The 15,899-nt window shown below is 57.0% G+C and overlaps 1 protein-coding gene across 1 annotated transcript in view; it reads left to right on the top strand.

The window, feature by feature from the left end:
- Nucleotides 1-15,899, top strand: part of MBD4 (methyl-CpG binding domain 4, DNA glycosylase) — a 201,609-nt gene that overhangs the window by 15,016 nt on the left and 170,694 nt on the right. The gene's annotated exons all lie outside the window — the stretch shown is intronic.

Here is a 15,899-nt window from a genome sequence, read left to right as displayed (position 1 = left end):
ACAGCCTGAGCCCCCACTTGGACAAACATCTTGCGGCCATTTCCGCCTCGCCTGCCCGGAGCCCCAGCCTGGCCTGAACAAACACTCGGGACCTGTGCTTCCGGCTTCAGCTCTGGGAAAAGCCCAACCAGGGGCTGTTGAGGTCAACCCTGGAGAGAAGTGGGAAGGAGGAGGCACCCAGCCCCTGCACGGAGGTCTGTCCGGCCTGCCCTGGGGGCCCCCCTGCCTCTTCTGGAGCCACCAGAACAGTGCTTGGGTTGCAGGGTCCCCATCTGTCAAACGGGCCTAAGTACACCCACCTCAGAGGGCTCTAGGGGATGGGAAGCACTGAGCCCAGCCCTGGGGAGGGTGGCGCTGCCCACAGGGCCATGAGAGGGTAAGGTTCCAGGGGATCCCCCGGGGCCATAGGGCAGGGGAGGGGGGCAGATTACACCTTCCCTCCTGTGGCCTCCCCATTCTTGTTCCCATTTTCTGAAATGCCCCATGGTGTGCACCTCTAGGCCTGGTCTGTCCTTTCAGAGCCTCCTGGAGTCCCTGTCCGAGACTGGGAACCAGGCTGGGGTTGGGGCCGGGGTGGACATTCTCGGCAACGTAAAATATATGACAATGGTTGGCTGTGAGAAGTGAGCTCCCCTTCCCCAGGAGCATGAGCAGAGGCAGCAGGATATGTGGGAGGCGGCCTTGCCACGATTCCTCCTCAACTGCTTCTAGAGCGCCGTGGACTGTGGCGCGAAGTGGACAAGCTAGCAGGTTCTGGGATCAGAAAGACCTAGGTACAAAGGCCAGCTCTGCAGCATGACCAGTGCCTCAGTTTACTGAATGTGGAGGGGGGCTGCTTGGGGGCCGCTGTAGTCCGCGCCCTGAGGGGCACACGGGGACTCCCCACTCCGTGGCAAAGGGGGACGGGGTCTCCTTTCTCCACCTAATGGGGTGGGGGTGGCTCCGGGAGGACCCACCATTCAACACCCCCTAGTTGAAAGCTTTCCCAGATAAGGTCTCCCCAGCTGGGGTTTGATTTTGGTTTTGTTTTTGTTTTTCAGGCAGGATCTGGAAGCGGAAACAATGGAACTAATGTGTTGGTTTTCTTTTTTTTTTTCTTCTTTTGGAGCAGTTTCTCCTCATCTGAGAGCTGTGGGATTAGATTCCTACCTCGCCTTCCGGTCTTTGGAGGAGCCACCAGGAGAGGATGGGTGTGGGCGGAGGAGGTCAGAGAGGGGAGGGGAAGGAGGAGGTTTGGCAGGACAAGGAGTAGGGAAAGATGGGATGTGCTTCTTCCTGCCTCTGGATCTTTGCCCACTGTCCCTACCTCAATGCCTGTCCAGGTTGGTAGCCCCTATGTTTCCTTGAGATCAGACATCCTCCTCCAGGAAGCCCTCCCTGACCTCCCCCACCAGGGCTACAGTGGTGTCAGCACCTTCTTGCTGTCATTAACCTAATTCCCTCTTACACTGTAGGCTGCTCATATTGATTTACAGACCTCTCCTCCACAGGAGACTCTTAGCTCAGCACAGGGCCTAAAGATGGCCCTCGGGGGATACAGGGAAAGGGGGGCCCAGTCCCTACCCTGTGGTCCTCACTGTCTGCTCAGGCATTTTGGTCTGGGAGGGGGAAGGCGGTAGGGGAGAAAGGAGAGGGAGAGTCAGACTCAAATGGGAGGGCCAGGGTCGGGGGGGAGGGGTGCAGGCACAGAGGGGATGTGGATGGGGAGAGTGCAAGGGCTGGACTTTGAGTGCGGAAACTTTGTGCTGTGACTTTGGGCACTGAGATCTCCCCGAACCTTAGTTTCCTTCTCTGTAAAATGGGGATAACAGCACCACCTGGTGGGACTAACTTGACTGGTACCAGCCTAAGGCAGTGGGGGCGTGCTGCAGGTGCTTTAACCAGCTTGGCGAGGGCAGGAGCTGGGGTTGGTGCCCAGGTGGTGGGGTCTTTGGCGGGAGGATCTGGGGCCTGAAGGTGAAAGCAGAGCCCCAGACAGATAAATCACAGTGGACCACTCAGCTACTGGTGCTAAGAATAACGTGACCACCCCCTCCTGCCTTCTCCCAGCATCCTCCAAGAGAGGGGCAGGGTCCTGCAAATAGAAGTGAATTATGGGCAGGGGGGGCACTCAAACCTGCTGTAAATCATGCCGGGACGGCAGCATTTACGAGCCTCTTCTCAGGCTCCTCACTTAACCTCTTGTCCTCTCCCTGGTCACGCGGGGGGTAGCACTGGGTGGACACGAGGGGGTCCAGAGGGTTGGGGCTCCAGCTTGGGCTTCCTGTGACTAAGAGCCACTGGTGGCCTTGAGGTCTGGTGAGGAGAGAAGGACTGGAATAGGGGGAGAGGAGGCAGAGAGAGGTAGCTCCTGGAAAAACACCTGCACCTTTCCAGCTGGATCATCGATGGGGGCTTGTCTGTGGACACTAACTCCCAGATGCTGGGCCCCAACGCGGAGTATCCTGCCCCCCCGCCCTTGTGCATGCACATGGCGCTGTGATCAATATCTGTCAGATGGCAGCCCACTCTTACGCATCGCTCACCGCGGGCCTGGCTCTGCCCCGAGTTAATGCTCCACGACATCCAAGAGAAACTGAGGCACAGATAAGGGCGGTTACTTGCCAGGAAGTTGCAGAGCTGGGCTTCCACCAATGCTGCCTCTCAAAGGGGGTCCTGAGGACCCCCCAAGTGAGTGCAGCCCTGGAAGTTGTATGGGAGGGGAGGGTGTGGGGTGCACGACCCCAGAGAGGTGACCATCGGCTCTGCGCCTCTGTGTCCCCACTGCAGGATGGAGCTGAGTCTGTCCCTCTGGGCTGTGGGGAGGTGACAGTTCCTGGGCTGGGCTGGGGCCATCTGAGTGCCTCCCTTCACAGCCCCCCCCACCCCATCACCCTTCTCTTTGCAGGTGCAGCTGTGCTTTGGGCCTGTGATTCCCTGTAAAAATCCACTGGAATCCACATCCCCCTGCTCGTGGCTTTTGCCCCACGTTTATATTTAACACAAATAAGACACATTCTTTGAGGAGACTTAGAAAATTCAGACATGAAAGTCTTCAACCCCCACCCCCTCCGCCCCTAGCCAGGCATTGGATCCATCCTGCCTGACTCTGCCTCTCCTTGACCCCATGACCTGGGGGTGCACAGCCTCAGGGGCTGGGCCTCAGGTCGCCCATCAGGACCTCTACTGCTTGTCCAAACCCATGTCCTGGGGCTGGAGCCCAGGCTATGGAAGCCCTCAGTTCCTTTTCCAGCAGGAGATGCCCAATTCTGCCTGCGGGCGCTGACAGGGAAGTGAGAATGCAGAGGCAGGGATGGGGGTGACACGGGTCCACTGAGGAAGTGAAAGTGTCCCTGAATCCTCCCATCTCTGACAAGGCTGCCCACAGAGGGCCAGTGCCAGTGCCCTTGTCTGGAGCGTCCCAGAGTGGTGCCCCCAGCCAAAACCATCCTTGGGGTCCCCAGCTATAACTCAGGGAGGAAGGGGTCCCCTGGCCCCCTGCCCAGGGAGCCCCAGCGCTGGAGGACCTTCCCAGCCTCACACCCCTGACTTTGACGCCGGCCTGGGCAGCCAAACCTCTTTTTTTTTTTTTTTTTTTAAGATTTTATTTATTTATTTGACAGAGAGAGAGACAGCGAGAGCAGGAACACAAGCAGGGGGAGTGGGAGAGGGAGAAGCAGGCCTCCCGCCGAGCAGGGAGCCCGATGCGGGACTCGATCCCAGGACCCTGGGATCATGACCTGAGCCGAAGGCAGACACTTAACGACTGAGCCACCCAGGCGCCCCGGGCAGCCAAACCTCTTGAGTGAGGACCAGGAAATTGAGGCCAGGGGAAGGAGCACCTGATTGGCTCCGTTTTTAGGCAGAGACAGAGCCAGGACTAGAACCCTGGCCTGCTCCAGCTTGGGCCTTAGACAGCTGCCCCAGAATTTCTTGATGGCTGCCTCCAGACCGGTTCTGGTGTCTCAAATTCCTTCTACCCCCTGTATCTCCATGCAAATCTCCGCGGCCACACAGACCTGGGTTCAAATCTCATGCTGATGTGGTCCTGGCAAGCCCCTGCCTCTATAAAATGGGGCCAGTGAGACCTTGTGCTCAGACGGGGAGTAAGTGCAAGAAGTTCACACCCACCCTGGAGGGACCCAGAATGGGTGTCAATTGGGTTGGGGGGTTGGGACTCGTGGCCACTCCTGCCACACCAGTCCACCCCAGGTGTGATGGGACAAAGGACAGGGGAGCTGCATCTGTGATGACCTCATCCACTTCCGCTGGGGCCCCACAGGGCCCTGTTCTGCTGGGGAGAGGGTCTCCCCTCCTATCCTCTTCCTCTGGGCTCCTTCCTGCTTCCCTAAGTGCGGCCGGCCCTTCCGTCCAGGCGCTCATCAATCGCACCCAAAGTACCCAGTGTCCGGCAGGCCTTCTCAGGCCCTGACTCACTTCCTGTTTCCCGGAGCTGGAAATCAGGCTCCCTCCCCAGGCAGCAGCTCCAAGTCCCCACCAGCACGTGCCCCCACCCAGGCCTGGGCATCCACCACTCATCATCCACGTCTGGGTTCTGCTGGACGTGAAACCAGCCCAAAGATGCTCCCGTTGGTCATTTAGGGATGTAGCAGCACCCACTTGGAGGGTCTGGCCATGGGGCAGCAGCAGGGGACAGGACAAATGAGGACGTGCCCTTGAGACATCTGCTAAAGTTCAATAATCCTGTCACTCGTGTGCCATGAGCTCTGTGCAGTGTCCAACCACCCTCAAGCTGAGTGGGGAGGCAGGAGGGGAACCAACCTGTGGCGGGACCAGCAGAAGCATGTGTGGGCTTGGAGTGAGGCCGGCGGCCACACAGAGACTGTGGACAAGGAAAAGGGGATGGGACTTTACCGCAAGAGCTTTCGCAGAATTTCAAGTTAGAGGAAAACAACACGAACAGATTTATAATTTGAAAACATCCCTCGGGCTGCTGTGTGGAGAAGTGATTTGGAGAGAGGAAGAGGAAGGAGTGGGAGGAGGCATCCAGGCAGGAGGAGGTGGGGCTTGGATGGATGCAGTAGTCTTGGGGGTGGAGGAGACCTGAACTGATGGTGGGTGATTAGCTGGTGACCTCTGGAGGTGTGTGAGGAAGGGACAGAGCACTCAGCATCTCCTAGGCTCCCCATTGTGTGCTCGGCAGTGGGGGCCTGGGGTTGGGTCCGGCCTGTGCCACTCCCGTGCTCCAGGACTTTGGACGAGTCACTTAACTTTGCCATGCCTCATCTCCCCCTTCTGTAAAATGAGTAGAAGAAAGAATGAAAGTGCCTTCCTCTAAGGTGGTAAATACAATCATCCCTGTGATGCTCTTGGAGCAGTGTCTGCTCCTGGGGGAGCCTCAATAAACATTAGCTGCTTTTATTCCAGAGCTGTTTTTCTACCTCAGGCCTTGTTGGTCTTGACCTTCTGCTGTGTGCCAGGGACTGTGCAAGGGGTGACAAGACCCCCGTGAGTCCAAGAAGCACAGCCTCACCCCACTTTTGCAGATGGGGAAACAGAGGCTCAGAGAGAGAAGGGCTCTGACCACGGTCCCCCAGTTGAAAGTGGTGAAGCAGGATGTGAACTGGGATCCCTCTGGCCCCACAGCCTCCCACGCTGTTCTGCTCAGGGACCCAAGTGACCCTCCCCTGCCTGTGGCCCTGAGCTGAGGGAATGGAGGTGAGGCTGGAACCATTGCCCTATCAACTTTAACCCAGTCAAGTCACATCCTCACTGGAAAACCTTCATTTTAGACACACAAACTCTCCCGAGGACCGAGCAAGTGGTATTGACCTTCCCTGGCAGGTGGGTGAGTGCAGGTGAGGACATCGGCAAGAGGCCAGGGGGTGGGGGGAAGAGAGGGTCAAGGCTGCCCCAAGCTCTATGGAGTGGGCACTGGCCCAGGAACTGATAGAAGAGCATTTGTTCATTTCCTCTCTCATTCATTCACCCATTCATTCATTCTCTCATTCATTCATCCTTGTGAGCCTGCTTTTAAGTCTAACATTCTGCCAAATGATATATGCCCCCAGTAAGATCCCGCTCCTGAGACCCCCCCCCCAGTTGCTGGGGAACCGAGCAACAGGTACTGTCACCGGTGTGGGGGCTCTGATGGCGGAAGCACAGGTCACCGCGGGAGTCCAGAGGAGGAGGTTAACCCAGCCTGGGAGGTCTGGGAAGGCTGCCTGGAAGAAGCCAGAGCCAAGGCTTGGGGACACCCTGGAGATTTAGACAGGGAGACAGAGCAAGGGGGACTCAGGGGCTGCCGGGCCTTTGGGACTCCGATTCTGACTAAGGGTAAGAGACTCTGGGGGATGGGGAGAAGAACAAAGGATGGTGGCTCATGCTGAGACACGCAGCTGTGGTCAGTGGAGGTTGTTCTTGAGTAAGATGAGGAATGGCGTCACCCAAAAGTCCCTAAAGAACCAATTCCAAGTTCCTCAATAGAGGGGACTCTGGCTGGGCTGAGTAATTATTCACAGGCTGGGCTGCCCAAGGTTAAGGGCTGGACCGCCCAAGGCCAGAGGCAGGACCAGCCAAGGCCAGAAGCTGGCCACCCATGGTCAGAAGCTAGACCATCCAAGGTCAGAGGCTGGCCAGCCAAGGTCAGCCTGAACTCTACAAAGCACAGATTGGGCTATTGAACGTTGGTCATAACAATCATGGAGTTTTATGAGGAAACCCTCCTCTGTCCCTGGGAGCAGCAGGACCAGGACCTGAGAAGGTCGTGATGGCCTCCAAGGCCCTGAATCCCCACTGTGCGCCATAGATCATGGGCCCACAGCAGCTCCCAGGGACATCCCTCCACATCGGAAATCACACACAAAGGGACAAGTAGACCTTTGCTGTACACTCATCCCCCACATGTTCCTGAATCCCCATTTGTGTACATACAACCCCAATGTGCACCCCAGGCACGCAGGAGCGCGAGCACACACACACACACACACACACACACACACTCCCACCCCTGCTTATGTACATGTCCCCATCTCCCTACCCACTGGGCATTCACACACAAACCAGGAACCCCCCACACAGGGGCGCCTACAGGCTGGTGCCGGCTGTGGGGAAGCCCATTAACAGGGCAGCCCCATGGGGCCCCTGGTGCCTCTCTCCTGGTGGCAGGGAGCTGGGCCAGCGGGCTCGGGGCCCCAGCCTCTGGGGCAGCTGTCTGTGACCCTTCCCCTGCAGACCAGCAGCCTGGGGTGGTACACGCCCAGCTCTGGGAGTGTGCAGACAGGGTAGAGTCTGTGTGCAGGCTGCAGGGCACTGACCGAGGAGTTCCCTGTGACCGAGAGGGGTCCCTCGGACTTACCCCCCAAAATGAGCGTGGATCACCCACCCACCACCTCCTGACTCAGAAAGAGACACCCAGGGTGCGAAAGCCCAAGACCCAGGAACTCCCCGGCTGCAGCCTCCCTCTCCTCACCCCCGACCCACACCAGCTACCCCAGGCCTAGCAAGCCCACCTCCTACCCAGCCCTCAGGCCATCTTTTTGTTCTCTGCCTCTGCCAGCTCCTGTTCAGGCCCCTGGCATCACCTGGCTGGCCGTCTGCAGAAGCCCCATCCCTGGCCTCCCTCAGCCCATTTTGATCCTGCCCCTTTCCCTCTGAAAGGCATCCTTAAACCATCTATGGCTTCCCAAACTTGTGTCGTGGACAGAGGGCTCTCCTAGGCCTTGCCGGCCCTCCAGCCTCAGGTGGAGCCTCTTCCCCCCAACCCCCTGAACCTCTGCTCCATCCACATGAGCCTGTGGCCTCCACTCCGTTCCTGCAGGCCTCAGGCTGCCGCTCACCTGTAGGTCTCTGCCCTTGTCCCCTTGCCGGGAAAGCTCTCTCTTCACCTCCCTCACTCCTCATCATCCTGCAGATCTCAGCTCTCAAGAGCCTCTGCCTCGGGGAAGCCCTCACTGACCCCCAAGGTGGGCTCATCTGTCTATGAGAAACTCTCCTAGAACCACCTGGTATCACTTCTTCTTAGGACGGGTGGCCCTTTGCGGTGACATAATTATTTGAGTTATTTGATTAAAGATCGGCTCCCCCATGAGGCTGCGCTGAGGTTAGGGACCATGCCTGTGGTTCCCCATAATATTCCCAATTCCTGGTACATAGTAGGTGCTTAGTCAGTGATTGCTGAAGGGAGGGAGAAAGGGAGGGAGAAAGGAAGGAAGGGCTCCGGTCCCGTGTTTTATTCCACCCAGGGCTTTGCCTGGGTGTGCAGGTGGAATGGAGGGGGCAGACCTGCCCTGGGAATTGGGTGTGAGGAGTCACTTTGAGGGCCAGCGGGTCTCCCACGCCGAAGTGGGGAGAGCAGGATGGCCTGGACTTGTGAAGGTGGATGGTCCGTGTGGCCACAGGGACAAAACAGGAGTCAGGAGGCAGCTTTGGCAGAGTCTGTCTGGCAATGCCCAGGGAGGGGGGCCTCCAGCAAAAAACAGGACTATTCTGTCTGCTTGGCAGATGTCCTAGGGTGGTGATACAGCCATCTGTCCATCCCAGCGTAGTGACCATGTGTCTCACGCTGGAAGATCCAGGGCATCACTCAGTCCACTGGGGAAGACAATGCCTTCATACTGTGTGGTAACTGATTTGATAGGAGGGGCTTCTAATATTGCTTCAGGGCTCGTGGAAGTCTACTCAGAAGGGTCATTTAGAGTAGGCCTTGAGGGATGCCTAGGAGTTCATTAGGGAAGACTTTTCAGAAAAGGTGACCTTTGGGCCGGGTCTTGAGGGAAGCATAAAAGTTCACCAAGAAAACAAGACCGGAAACACATCTTCCCTGAACACTGGTTTCTCTTTACAGACTTGTGTAGGCCATGGGGCCAGTAAGACCTGGGCCCTGCTCATCCATACCAGCCTTTCCCATACACCCTGTGTTACTAAGAATAAGGACTCTGGAATCCAGGCTCCATACACCAGCGGTTGACCTCAGGCAAGTCACTGCATGTCCTGGTGCCTCAGTTTCCCCACCACTAAATGGGTATGATAATGGCAGCTTCATTGAAGGGCTGTTGTAAGGTTTCAATAAAGGAATAGAGGCAAGGGCCCAGCTGGAATCCAGCCATGGAAGTGGCAGTTATTGTTATTTTGTTACCTGCCCTGCACTTGCTCAGTAAGAGGAGAGGTGGGGGGGCGCCTGGGTGGCTCAGTCGGTTAAGCGACTGCCTTCGGCTCAGGTCATGATCCTGGAGTCCCTGGATCGAGTCCCGCGTTGGGCTCCCTGCTCGGCAGGGAGCCTGCTTCTCCCTCTGACCCTCCCCCCTCTCATGAGCTCTCTCTCTCTCTCATTCTGTCTCAAATAAATAAATAAAATCTTTAAAAAAAAAAAATGAAAAAAAAAAAAGAGGAGAGGTGGGGGGCCCTGGGAGAGCGGTGAGGTGTCTGGAGGAGCACAGATTCCAGGGAGCCACTGAGGAAAGACCCAGCTCCCACCCTGAGCAGCGACCGAACATCACTGGCCAACTCTGTTGAGGGGGGCAGATGTATCATCCCGTTTCACAGAAGGGAAGACTGAGGCCCAGAGGAGGGGGTAGTCTGAGAGGGAGCAAAAGGGTCTCGAGATGAGGCCCTGGCTGCAGGTGGGAGGAGGCAGGACAGGGAGAAATCGGACAGAAACCCAAGCCAGCTCTGAGCTCCATCTGGCCCTAGGGCAGGGGAAGGGCAGGACTTTCCAAAAGTCAGAGCTGGGGGGATTGTGGGAGCAACACCTCCTTACCGTCAATGTCTTTAATAATAAATGTCATTGATTTATTTACCAAGGGCCAGGTGCTGGCTACACACTCTCTAGGGATTATCCCATTTGATCTCCACAGCCGGGAGAGGTAAGGGACTCTTCTACCCATTTCACAGGCATGAAAACTGAGACCCGGAGAGGTGAAGGGACTCACCCTGGGTCATATAAATAGGAAGCAGCGAGTTGAGATCTGAACCCAGGTCCCAGGACCACAGGGTAACAACTCCATAGCTTTGCCTGGGGTTCCCCTGCATTCTCACTGGGCCCCACTCTTGGAGAAGAGGGAACAGCCAAACCTGGGTGAAAGTTCCAGCTCTAACTTGAGCAGCTTGGTGGCCCAAAGTAAGTCACTTCCCCTCTCTGAGCCTCAGTCTCCCCCTCTGTACATGGGCTTCACAGTCTCTGCAGCATGAAGAGAGGAGATGAAGTTCATGTTGGATACTCAATAATCGTGTGAGTGCTCCATAAACCTGGCTCAGGTGCCACTTCCCCTGGGAAGCCTGCCTTGCTTGCTCCCATGGGCCTGGTTGTCCAAATGTCCTCTACGTATCCCCTCAGCCCTGCTGTCGGAAGGCATAGTCACTGCTGTGTCCCCCAGGCACGCAGTAGGTGCTTACTCAACATCTGCTGGAATGAGCATGGTCACATGGACCTGGGTTCAAATCCAGAGCTATTGCCTTGCTTCTCCAAGCCTCAGTTTACTCATCCATCAGATGGGATCAACAGCACAGGCCGTCGGGGATTTGGCAAGGATTGGCTGGGCAATGTCTAGTGTACGGCAGGTGCCCGGTAGGTGCCCGGCCCACACGACTCCCCATCCTCCTCAGCTCTGGGCTTTCCCTGCCTCCCTGTGGCTCCTGGCCTCAGGGCCACATTCACGGAGCACCTGCTGTGTGCTCGGGGATCACCTGCCCCCAGCCGGCCCCACCCCGGGTGGCCGTCCCCTGGAGATGGCTGGAGCCTGGGAATGTGGGTGGGGCCCCCTGGGGCAGCCTGTCCCTCCCTGGCAGCTGCTGGACAGAGGCCTCAGTGTGGAGCTGCCGGGTCCTTTCACGGGCCCAGACCCATGACTGGACGTCTGAGAATGCCGCCCATTATCCGACTCACAGAGCACAAAGGGGCCACGCGGCGGCTCGGCAGGCCAGGCGCCCGGGATGGGTGCATGGGGGCCCCGGGTCCCCACCCCAGCCTGCCGCGGCCGCTCCACAGAGGGCAAGCATGTGCCTGGAGTTGGGAGAGGGCATCTCTCACGCGCAGGAATGAGAACCATTTCCTCCAGCTCCACGGGGAGACAAAGACAGAGAGCAATGGCCAGGGGCTCGTCCTCACAGGCAAGGGCAGGCCACCCCTCCTGAGCCCCTCCCCATCCCATTCCCAGGGTGGCATCCAATGGAGGCAGGGGGCTACACTCCAGAACTCCAAAGGGGGGTAAAACCCCTTAGTTTTCCATGGCATCTGCAGTGGGGAAGCATCCACAGGGCCGCGCCAGCAGCACCAACTGTCTATAATTTAAACACATTAGTGTGATGGGTACTGTGTCTCCTGTCAGCGAGACCACTCTGGGGTCACCCTGGTCCCTCCTGGGCCACTGCAGTAGGACGTGGTAGCCATGACAGGAGATCCAGTGTGGAGGGGCAAGGCTGGCTAGAGACGGGGCAGGAGTCACTTTGGGCCACCGATTTGCTGTGTGACCTCAGGCAGGCCTCTAGACCTCTCTGAGCCTTGGCTTCCATGTTAATGAGTAGGGGGAGACCCGGCGGAGGGTTAATTAAACAAGGTGATCTCGCACGTCTGAGCCCTTAATGGCGCCCGCAAGACACAGCTCTGTGGTAGCTGCTATAGGGATGGTATCATTGTCTGGGGCTGGCGGGGCTTTCCTGAGTCGGGTACAGATGATCGGTTCGAGGAGTCTGAGGGAGAGGATCCCATGTTCCAGAGCTGGAAAGGCAACCGATACTTTCTGACATGCTGGACAAAGGACATGCCTATGTTTTTCTATCCTCACAGCAGTCTTGTGAGGTGGATTATATTCACCTTTTCCAGATAAGGAAACTGAGGCTCCAAGAGAGGTGGCACCACCAAGGTCACACGGTGGTTAGGGACTGAAGTGGGTCTGGGCCTCAGGTCTCTCAGCTCCAAGGCAAGGAGCAGAGGGACGCAGTGGCCAAGAGCAGGGTTTGGAGGCCAATAAGCCGTGTAGCTGTAGGCAAGTGATGGCGGGGCGCCTGGCGGGCTCAGTCGTTAAGCGTCTGCCTTCGGCCCAGGTCATGGTCCCAGGGTCCTGGGATCGAGCCCCGCATCGGGCTCCCTGCTCGGCGGGAAGCCTGCTTCTCCCTCTCCCACTCCCCCTGCTTGTGTTCCCTCTCTCGCTGTGTCTCTCTCTCTGTCAAATAAATAAATAAGAATCTTTAAAAAAAAAAATAGGCAAGTGATGGCACCTTCCTGACCCTCAGTGTCCCCATCTGTGAAACGGGCATGATAAAACCTACCTCTTCCTTTCAAGAAGAGAGCAGATGGGTAAAGGCCCCTAGAAGCTGCAGTCATAGCTCCTGGCAGTATCTAGGCCCATGCTGGGGGTGCTTCCTATCCCAGAGGCTTCTGCTTCCAGCACCTTCCTGCCACCAGAACACATTCGGGGCAGTCAGCGTGTCAGGAGCATTTCCTGCAGGGAAAGCATTCTCTTAGGCCAGGCCCGAGGGACAGAGAGTCAGGAGGCTCCCCTCCCAGCACAGCCCTGGCCCCACTGTTATTTTTTCCAATTGAAGAAGAAAAACATTTCCTCCTCCTCCTCACGGCTCTGCTGAGGACGGACAGGGCAGGATGGGGAAGCCCCCAGCCGGGTGGTGGTGGGAGCCCAGACCTGCTGTCTGTGGGCCAGCCTGGTCAGCAAGCATGGGGTGTCCAGGCAAGGCAAGGACCTGCCCCACCTGCCCCACCGTGTCCTCATCTAAAAAAGGTACTGGATGAAATCTGTGTTGCCCATCTTTCCGGTGTGTTGCACCACATGGATTACAACCTACTCCGTATTTGTCTTTAATGCACATCATTTTTAAAAACTTCAATACATGCATTTATCAAGCAAGCTTTTACATCCTGATTGTACTTGGAAACCAGTATCACTTGCCAAAACCAGAACATAATTGCAAATTAAAGAAAATACAGAGCTCTAAGTAAATTCTAGAATCCTGATGTCAACAGGACCGAGCTTAAGACCTTTTCTCTATTAAAAATGGACAATGGCGAATGTTAGAGAGGCATTAAAGGCACATTAACCCCAAACGGAGACCTTCTCCTTGATATGATCACAAGTCGTGAACAAAAACTGGAAAGGACCCGAGTCACGGTGTGATTCAGGATTAGCTGGTCGTCGGTCTAGAGTTGGTTAGTCGGGCCTAGTTAATTCTGAGTTAGTTAATGCTGGGTGTCACCTAAGCCACCCTCCCGGGTTCCATCCATCTCCCCTTGGTTTCCTCTAAAATCTCTTCTGGGAGGACATACCTCCCGCATCTTAGCAAGGCCAGGGAAGATGTGGGCTCTTTTGCTTGTTCCTTCCTTCCTTCTGCCAAGAGTTATCAGCCCCTCTTCTCTTCTGCCCAGCCAGAGGGGTACAGGGTGGCTGCCCTGTGACCCATGCTGATCTGAAGGAGCTCCCAGCTAATGGGCGAAGGGGAGTAAATCCACTCTCTGGAGACAGATCTGGGCTCAAGTTCTCACCTTACTAATGCCCTCAGTTTCTCCATCTATGAAATGGGCTCGATGACCCCGGCCTTGTCCGCTGGTGGTGAGGGTGGCACGAGATCATGCAGGGCAGTGGTGGGTATAACACTTAGCCCTCGGTGGGCAGTGGCTCCACCAGCTGCCGTGGAACCAAGGCCGGAAGTGGGGCCCTGTGAGCCATTGCTCAATGCGGGGGGGAGAAGCTGCCATTTGCCTGGTGCCTGCCGTCTACCTGGCACTGTACTTGCTGGTAGTTCTGTTGTTTACATCTTACAACCTCCCGGGGGCCTGGGTGCTATTATGATTGCTTTTGTTTTACAGACAAGGAAACTGAGGCTCAGAGAGGCCAAGTGCCTTGCCCTAGTCAACACAGCACTTTGAGAGGACACTTGGACCCAGCCTGGGCCCTCTGCAGTCTAACCTCGCTCTGCATATCCCCAGCCCAGGGTGGCTCCTGAGCCCCCAGCGCTCAGCTTTGCGGGTAGTTTGTGTCCAAAGTGCCAGGAATCATGAGCGCCAGCCTGAGCTGTGACAAGCCTGAGCATTTTCCTCAAGGCTCAGTGGGGGGAGCTGCAGGATGCGGCAAGATGAGCCCGGAGACAGGAAGGAAGCTAGGAGGGGCCAGAAAGGGAGAGAGGGGTGGGAGATAGGGAGGGAGACAGGCAGAGAGACACAGAGAGACAGAGAGATATGCACACAAAGAGACAGAGTGGAAAGAGAGGGGGGTGGGAAGAGACTGGGGGAGAGAGAGACAAAGAGAGAGAGTAACCGGGAGGAGCAAGAAGACAAAAACAGAGATGGGGTGGGGAAGGCTAGAGAAAGATAAGAGCGGGAGGGAGGCAGACAGATGGACTGATGGGGAGGGCTCTGGGGCGGGGGGTGCGCCGAGCACCCTGGTACCCCTATGGGGCTCCCCAGTCCCCTGGCACAGGTGGCACAGCAGGAGCCCTCCCCATCCAGGGATTGGGGGGGCATCCTATTGAGCTGTTCCTTGAGTGGCCTGGAGCCGAGGAGGGGACAGGACACCAGAAACAGAGCCTCTGATTTCCTACAGTTGAACACTCCCGGCTGTCAAAGCAGGGCTAGAGGGGGTGACCGAGGGGGCCAGAAAAAAGCAGGCGTGAGGGGCAGCAGGAAGACAAGGGTGCTGGAATGAGGGAAGTGGAGGACAGCTGTAGGCCTGGCCTTTCCCGCCTACCCTTTGGGGCACAGAGAAACCCTCTGTCTTTCCTTCCTGGCCAGGTGGAAACAAAGGAGCTGAGGCCAGACCACCCTGAAAGCAGGGGCCTCGGGGTGTTGTGCGGCCCCTGATGGGAGCCCCCTGATTCTGAGCAGCCAGAGCGGGCGTGGGGCTGGGAGAGATCTGGGTGAGGCTCAGAGCCAACAGACTTTGGCTTTCAAGCCTGGTAGTTCTGCTCCGGGTGAGCTGGGCATGTTGGGCCAGTCCCTTCACTTCTGGGGCCTCGGGTTCCAAATCTGTAAGGTGGGATAATAAGGGCACCAGCCTCAGAAGGCGTCTGTGAGGACTCAGTGAGTCAGTACAAGTAAAGTACTTGGCATAGTGCCTGGCAGGGCACTGTTCGGGCACCACCGTGGCCAGAGGCTGTGGATGCTTCTCATAGTGGCTCTGTGACCTCGGAACCATGGCGGCCTGCCTCTGACCTCAGTGCCTACCTGTTCCAGGTGGAAGAAGAAAGGCCCAAGGAAAGGAGAAGCAGGCCTGACTGCCCGCGCACTTGTGGCTGATCTTCCACTGAGTCTGGGAGGATTTTAGGTCCTTTCAGAGTCCTGAGTAAGGGGATGTGCCTGGCAAGATGTGTTGGGTGGGACAGCAGCAGCCCCCTAGGGCCAGGTCTCCACAGAGGCCACATTGGGCCTCCCAGGGCCACTCCCCTCTCCCCCAGGGCCAAAGCCTCACTCTCAGTGTCACGCTCCCAGCCCAGCCTGCACCATGGCTTGGCACATGCCTGAAATAGTTCCTCTCTCCATGTTTCCCTGATCTATATGTCTGACCCTTGAGCTTTGTTCCTCTGTCCCTGACACTTGTAAAACCTCCTTTATGGGGCTGAGGTTTTGGGGGCAGATCGTGGAGTCTGAGGAGGAGGTGCCCTGTGCCCAACTGGCCCAGCGAAGGCCCGGAAGGTGTTGGGTGAGACCGAGTGTTAGGGGAGAGCCTCTGAGTGTGAGATGGGGAAAGCTAGCGAGGGCTAGGAAGGAAGAGACAGAGAGAATGGGGGCAGACAGAGATGGAGGAAAGAGGGACGCGGGAGACGGAGCCATGGAGAGAGGGGGAGCACCAGGGACACAAAAACAGAAGGGAGAGAGGGGAGAAACGGATGGTGTTAACAGAGCCCATAGAGCAAAAGCGAGTCTGAAAGAGGGAAGAAGAGCCAGAGGCTGAGAAAAAGGGGGAGACAACACACACGGAGTTGGGGCGCCATGAAGGGTTAGCCAGAGACACGGACAG

Source organism: Leptonychotes weddellii, chromosome 1 (genome assembly GCF_054177405.1).
Source record: "Leptonychotes weddellii isolate Sample4059 chromosome 1, ASM5417740v2, whole genome shotgun sequence".
NCBI classification, from domain to species: Eukaryota; Metazoa; Chordata; class Mammalia; order Carnivora; family Phocidae; genus Leptonychotes; species Leptonychotes weddellii.
Note: the sequence above shows the minus strand (reverse complement) of the source record. Positions and strands in the feature narration are given on the sequence as shown.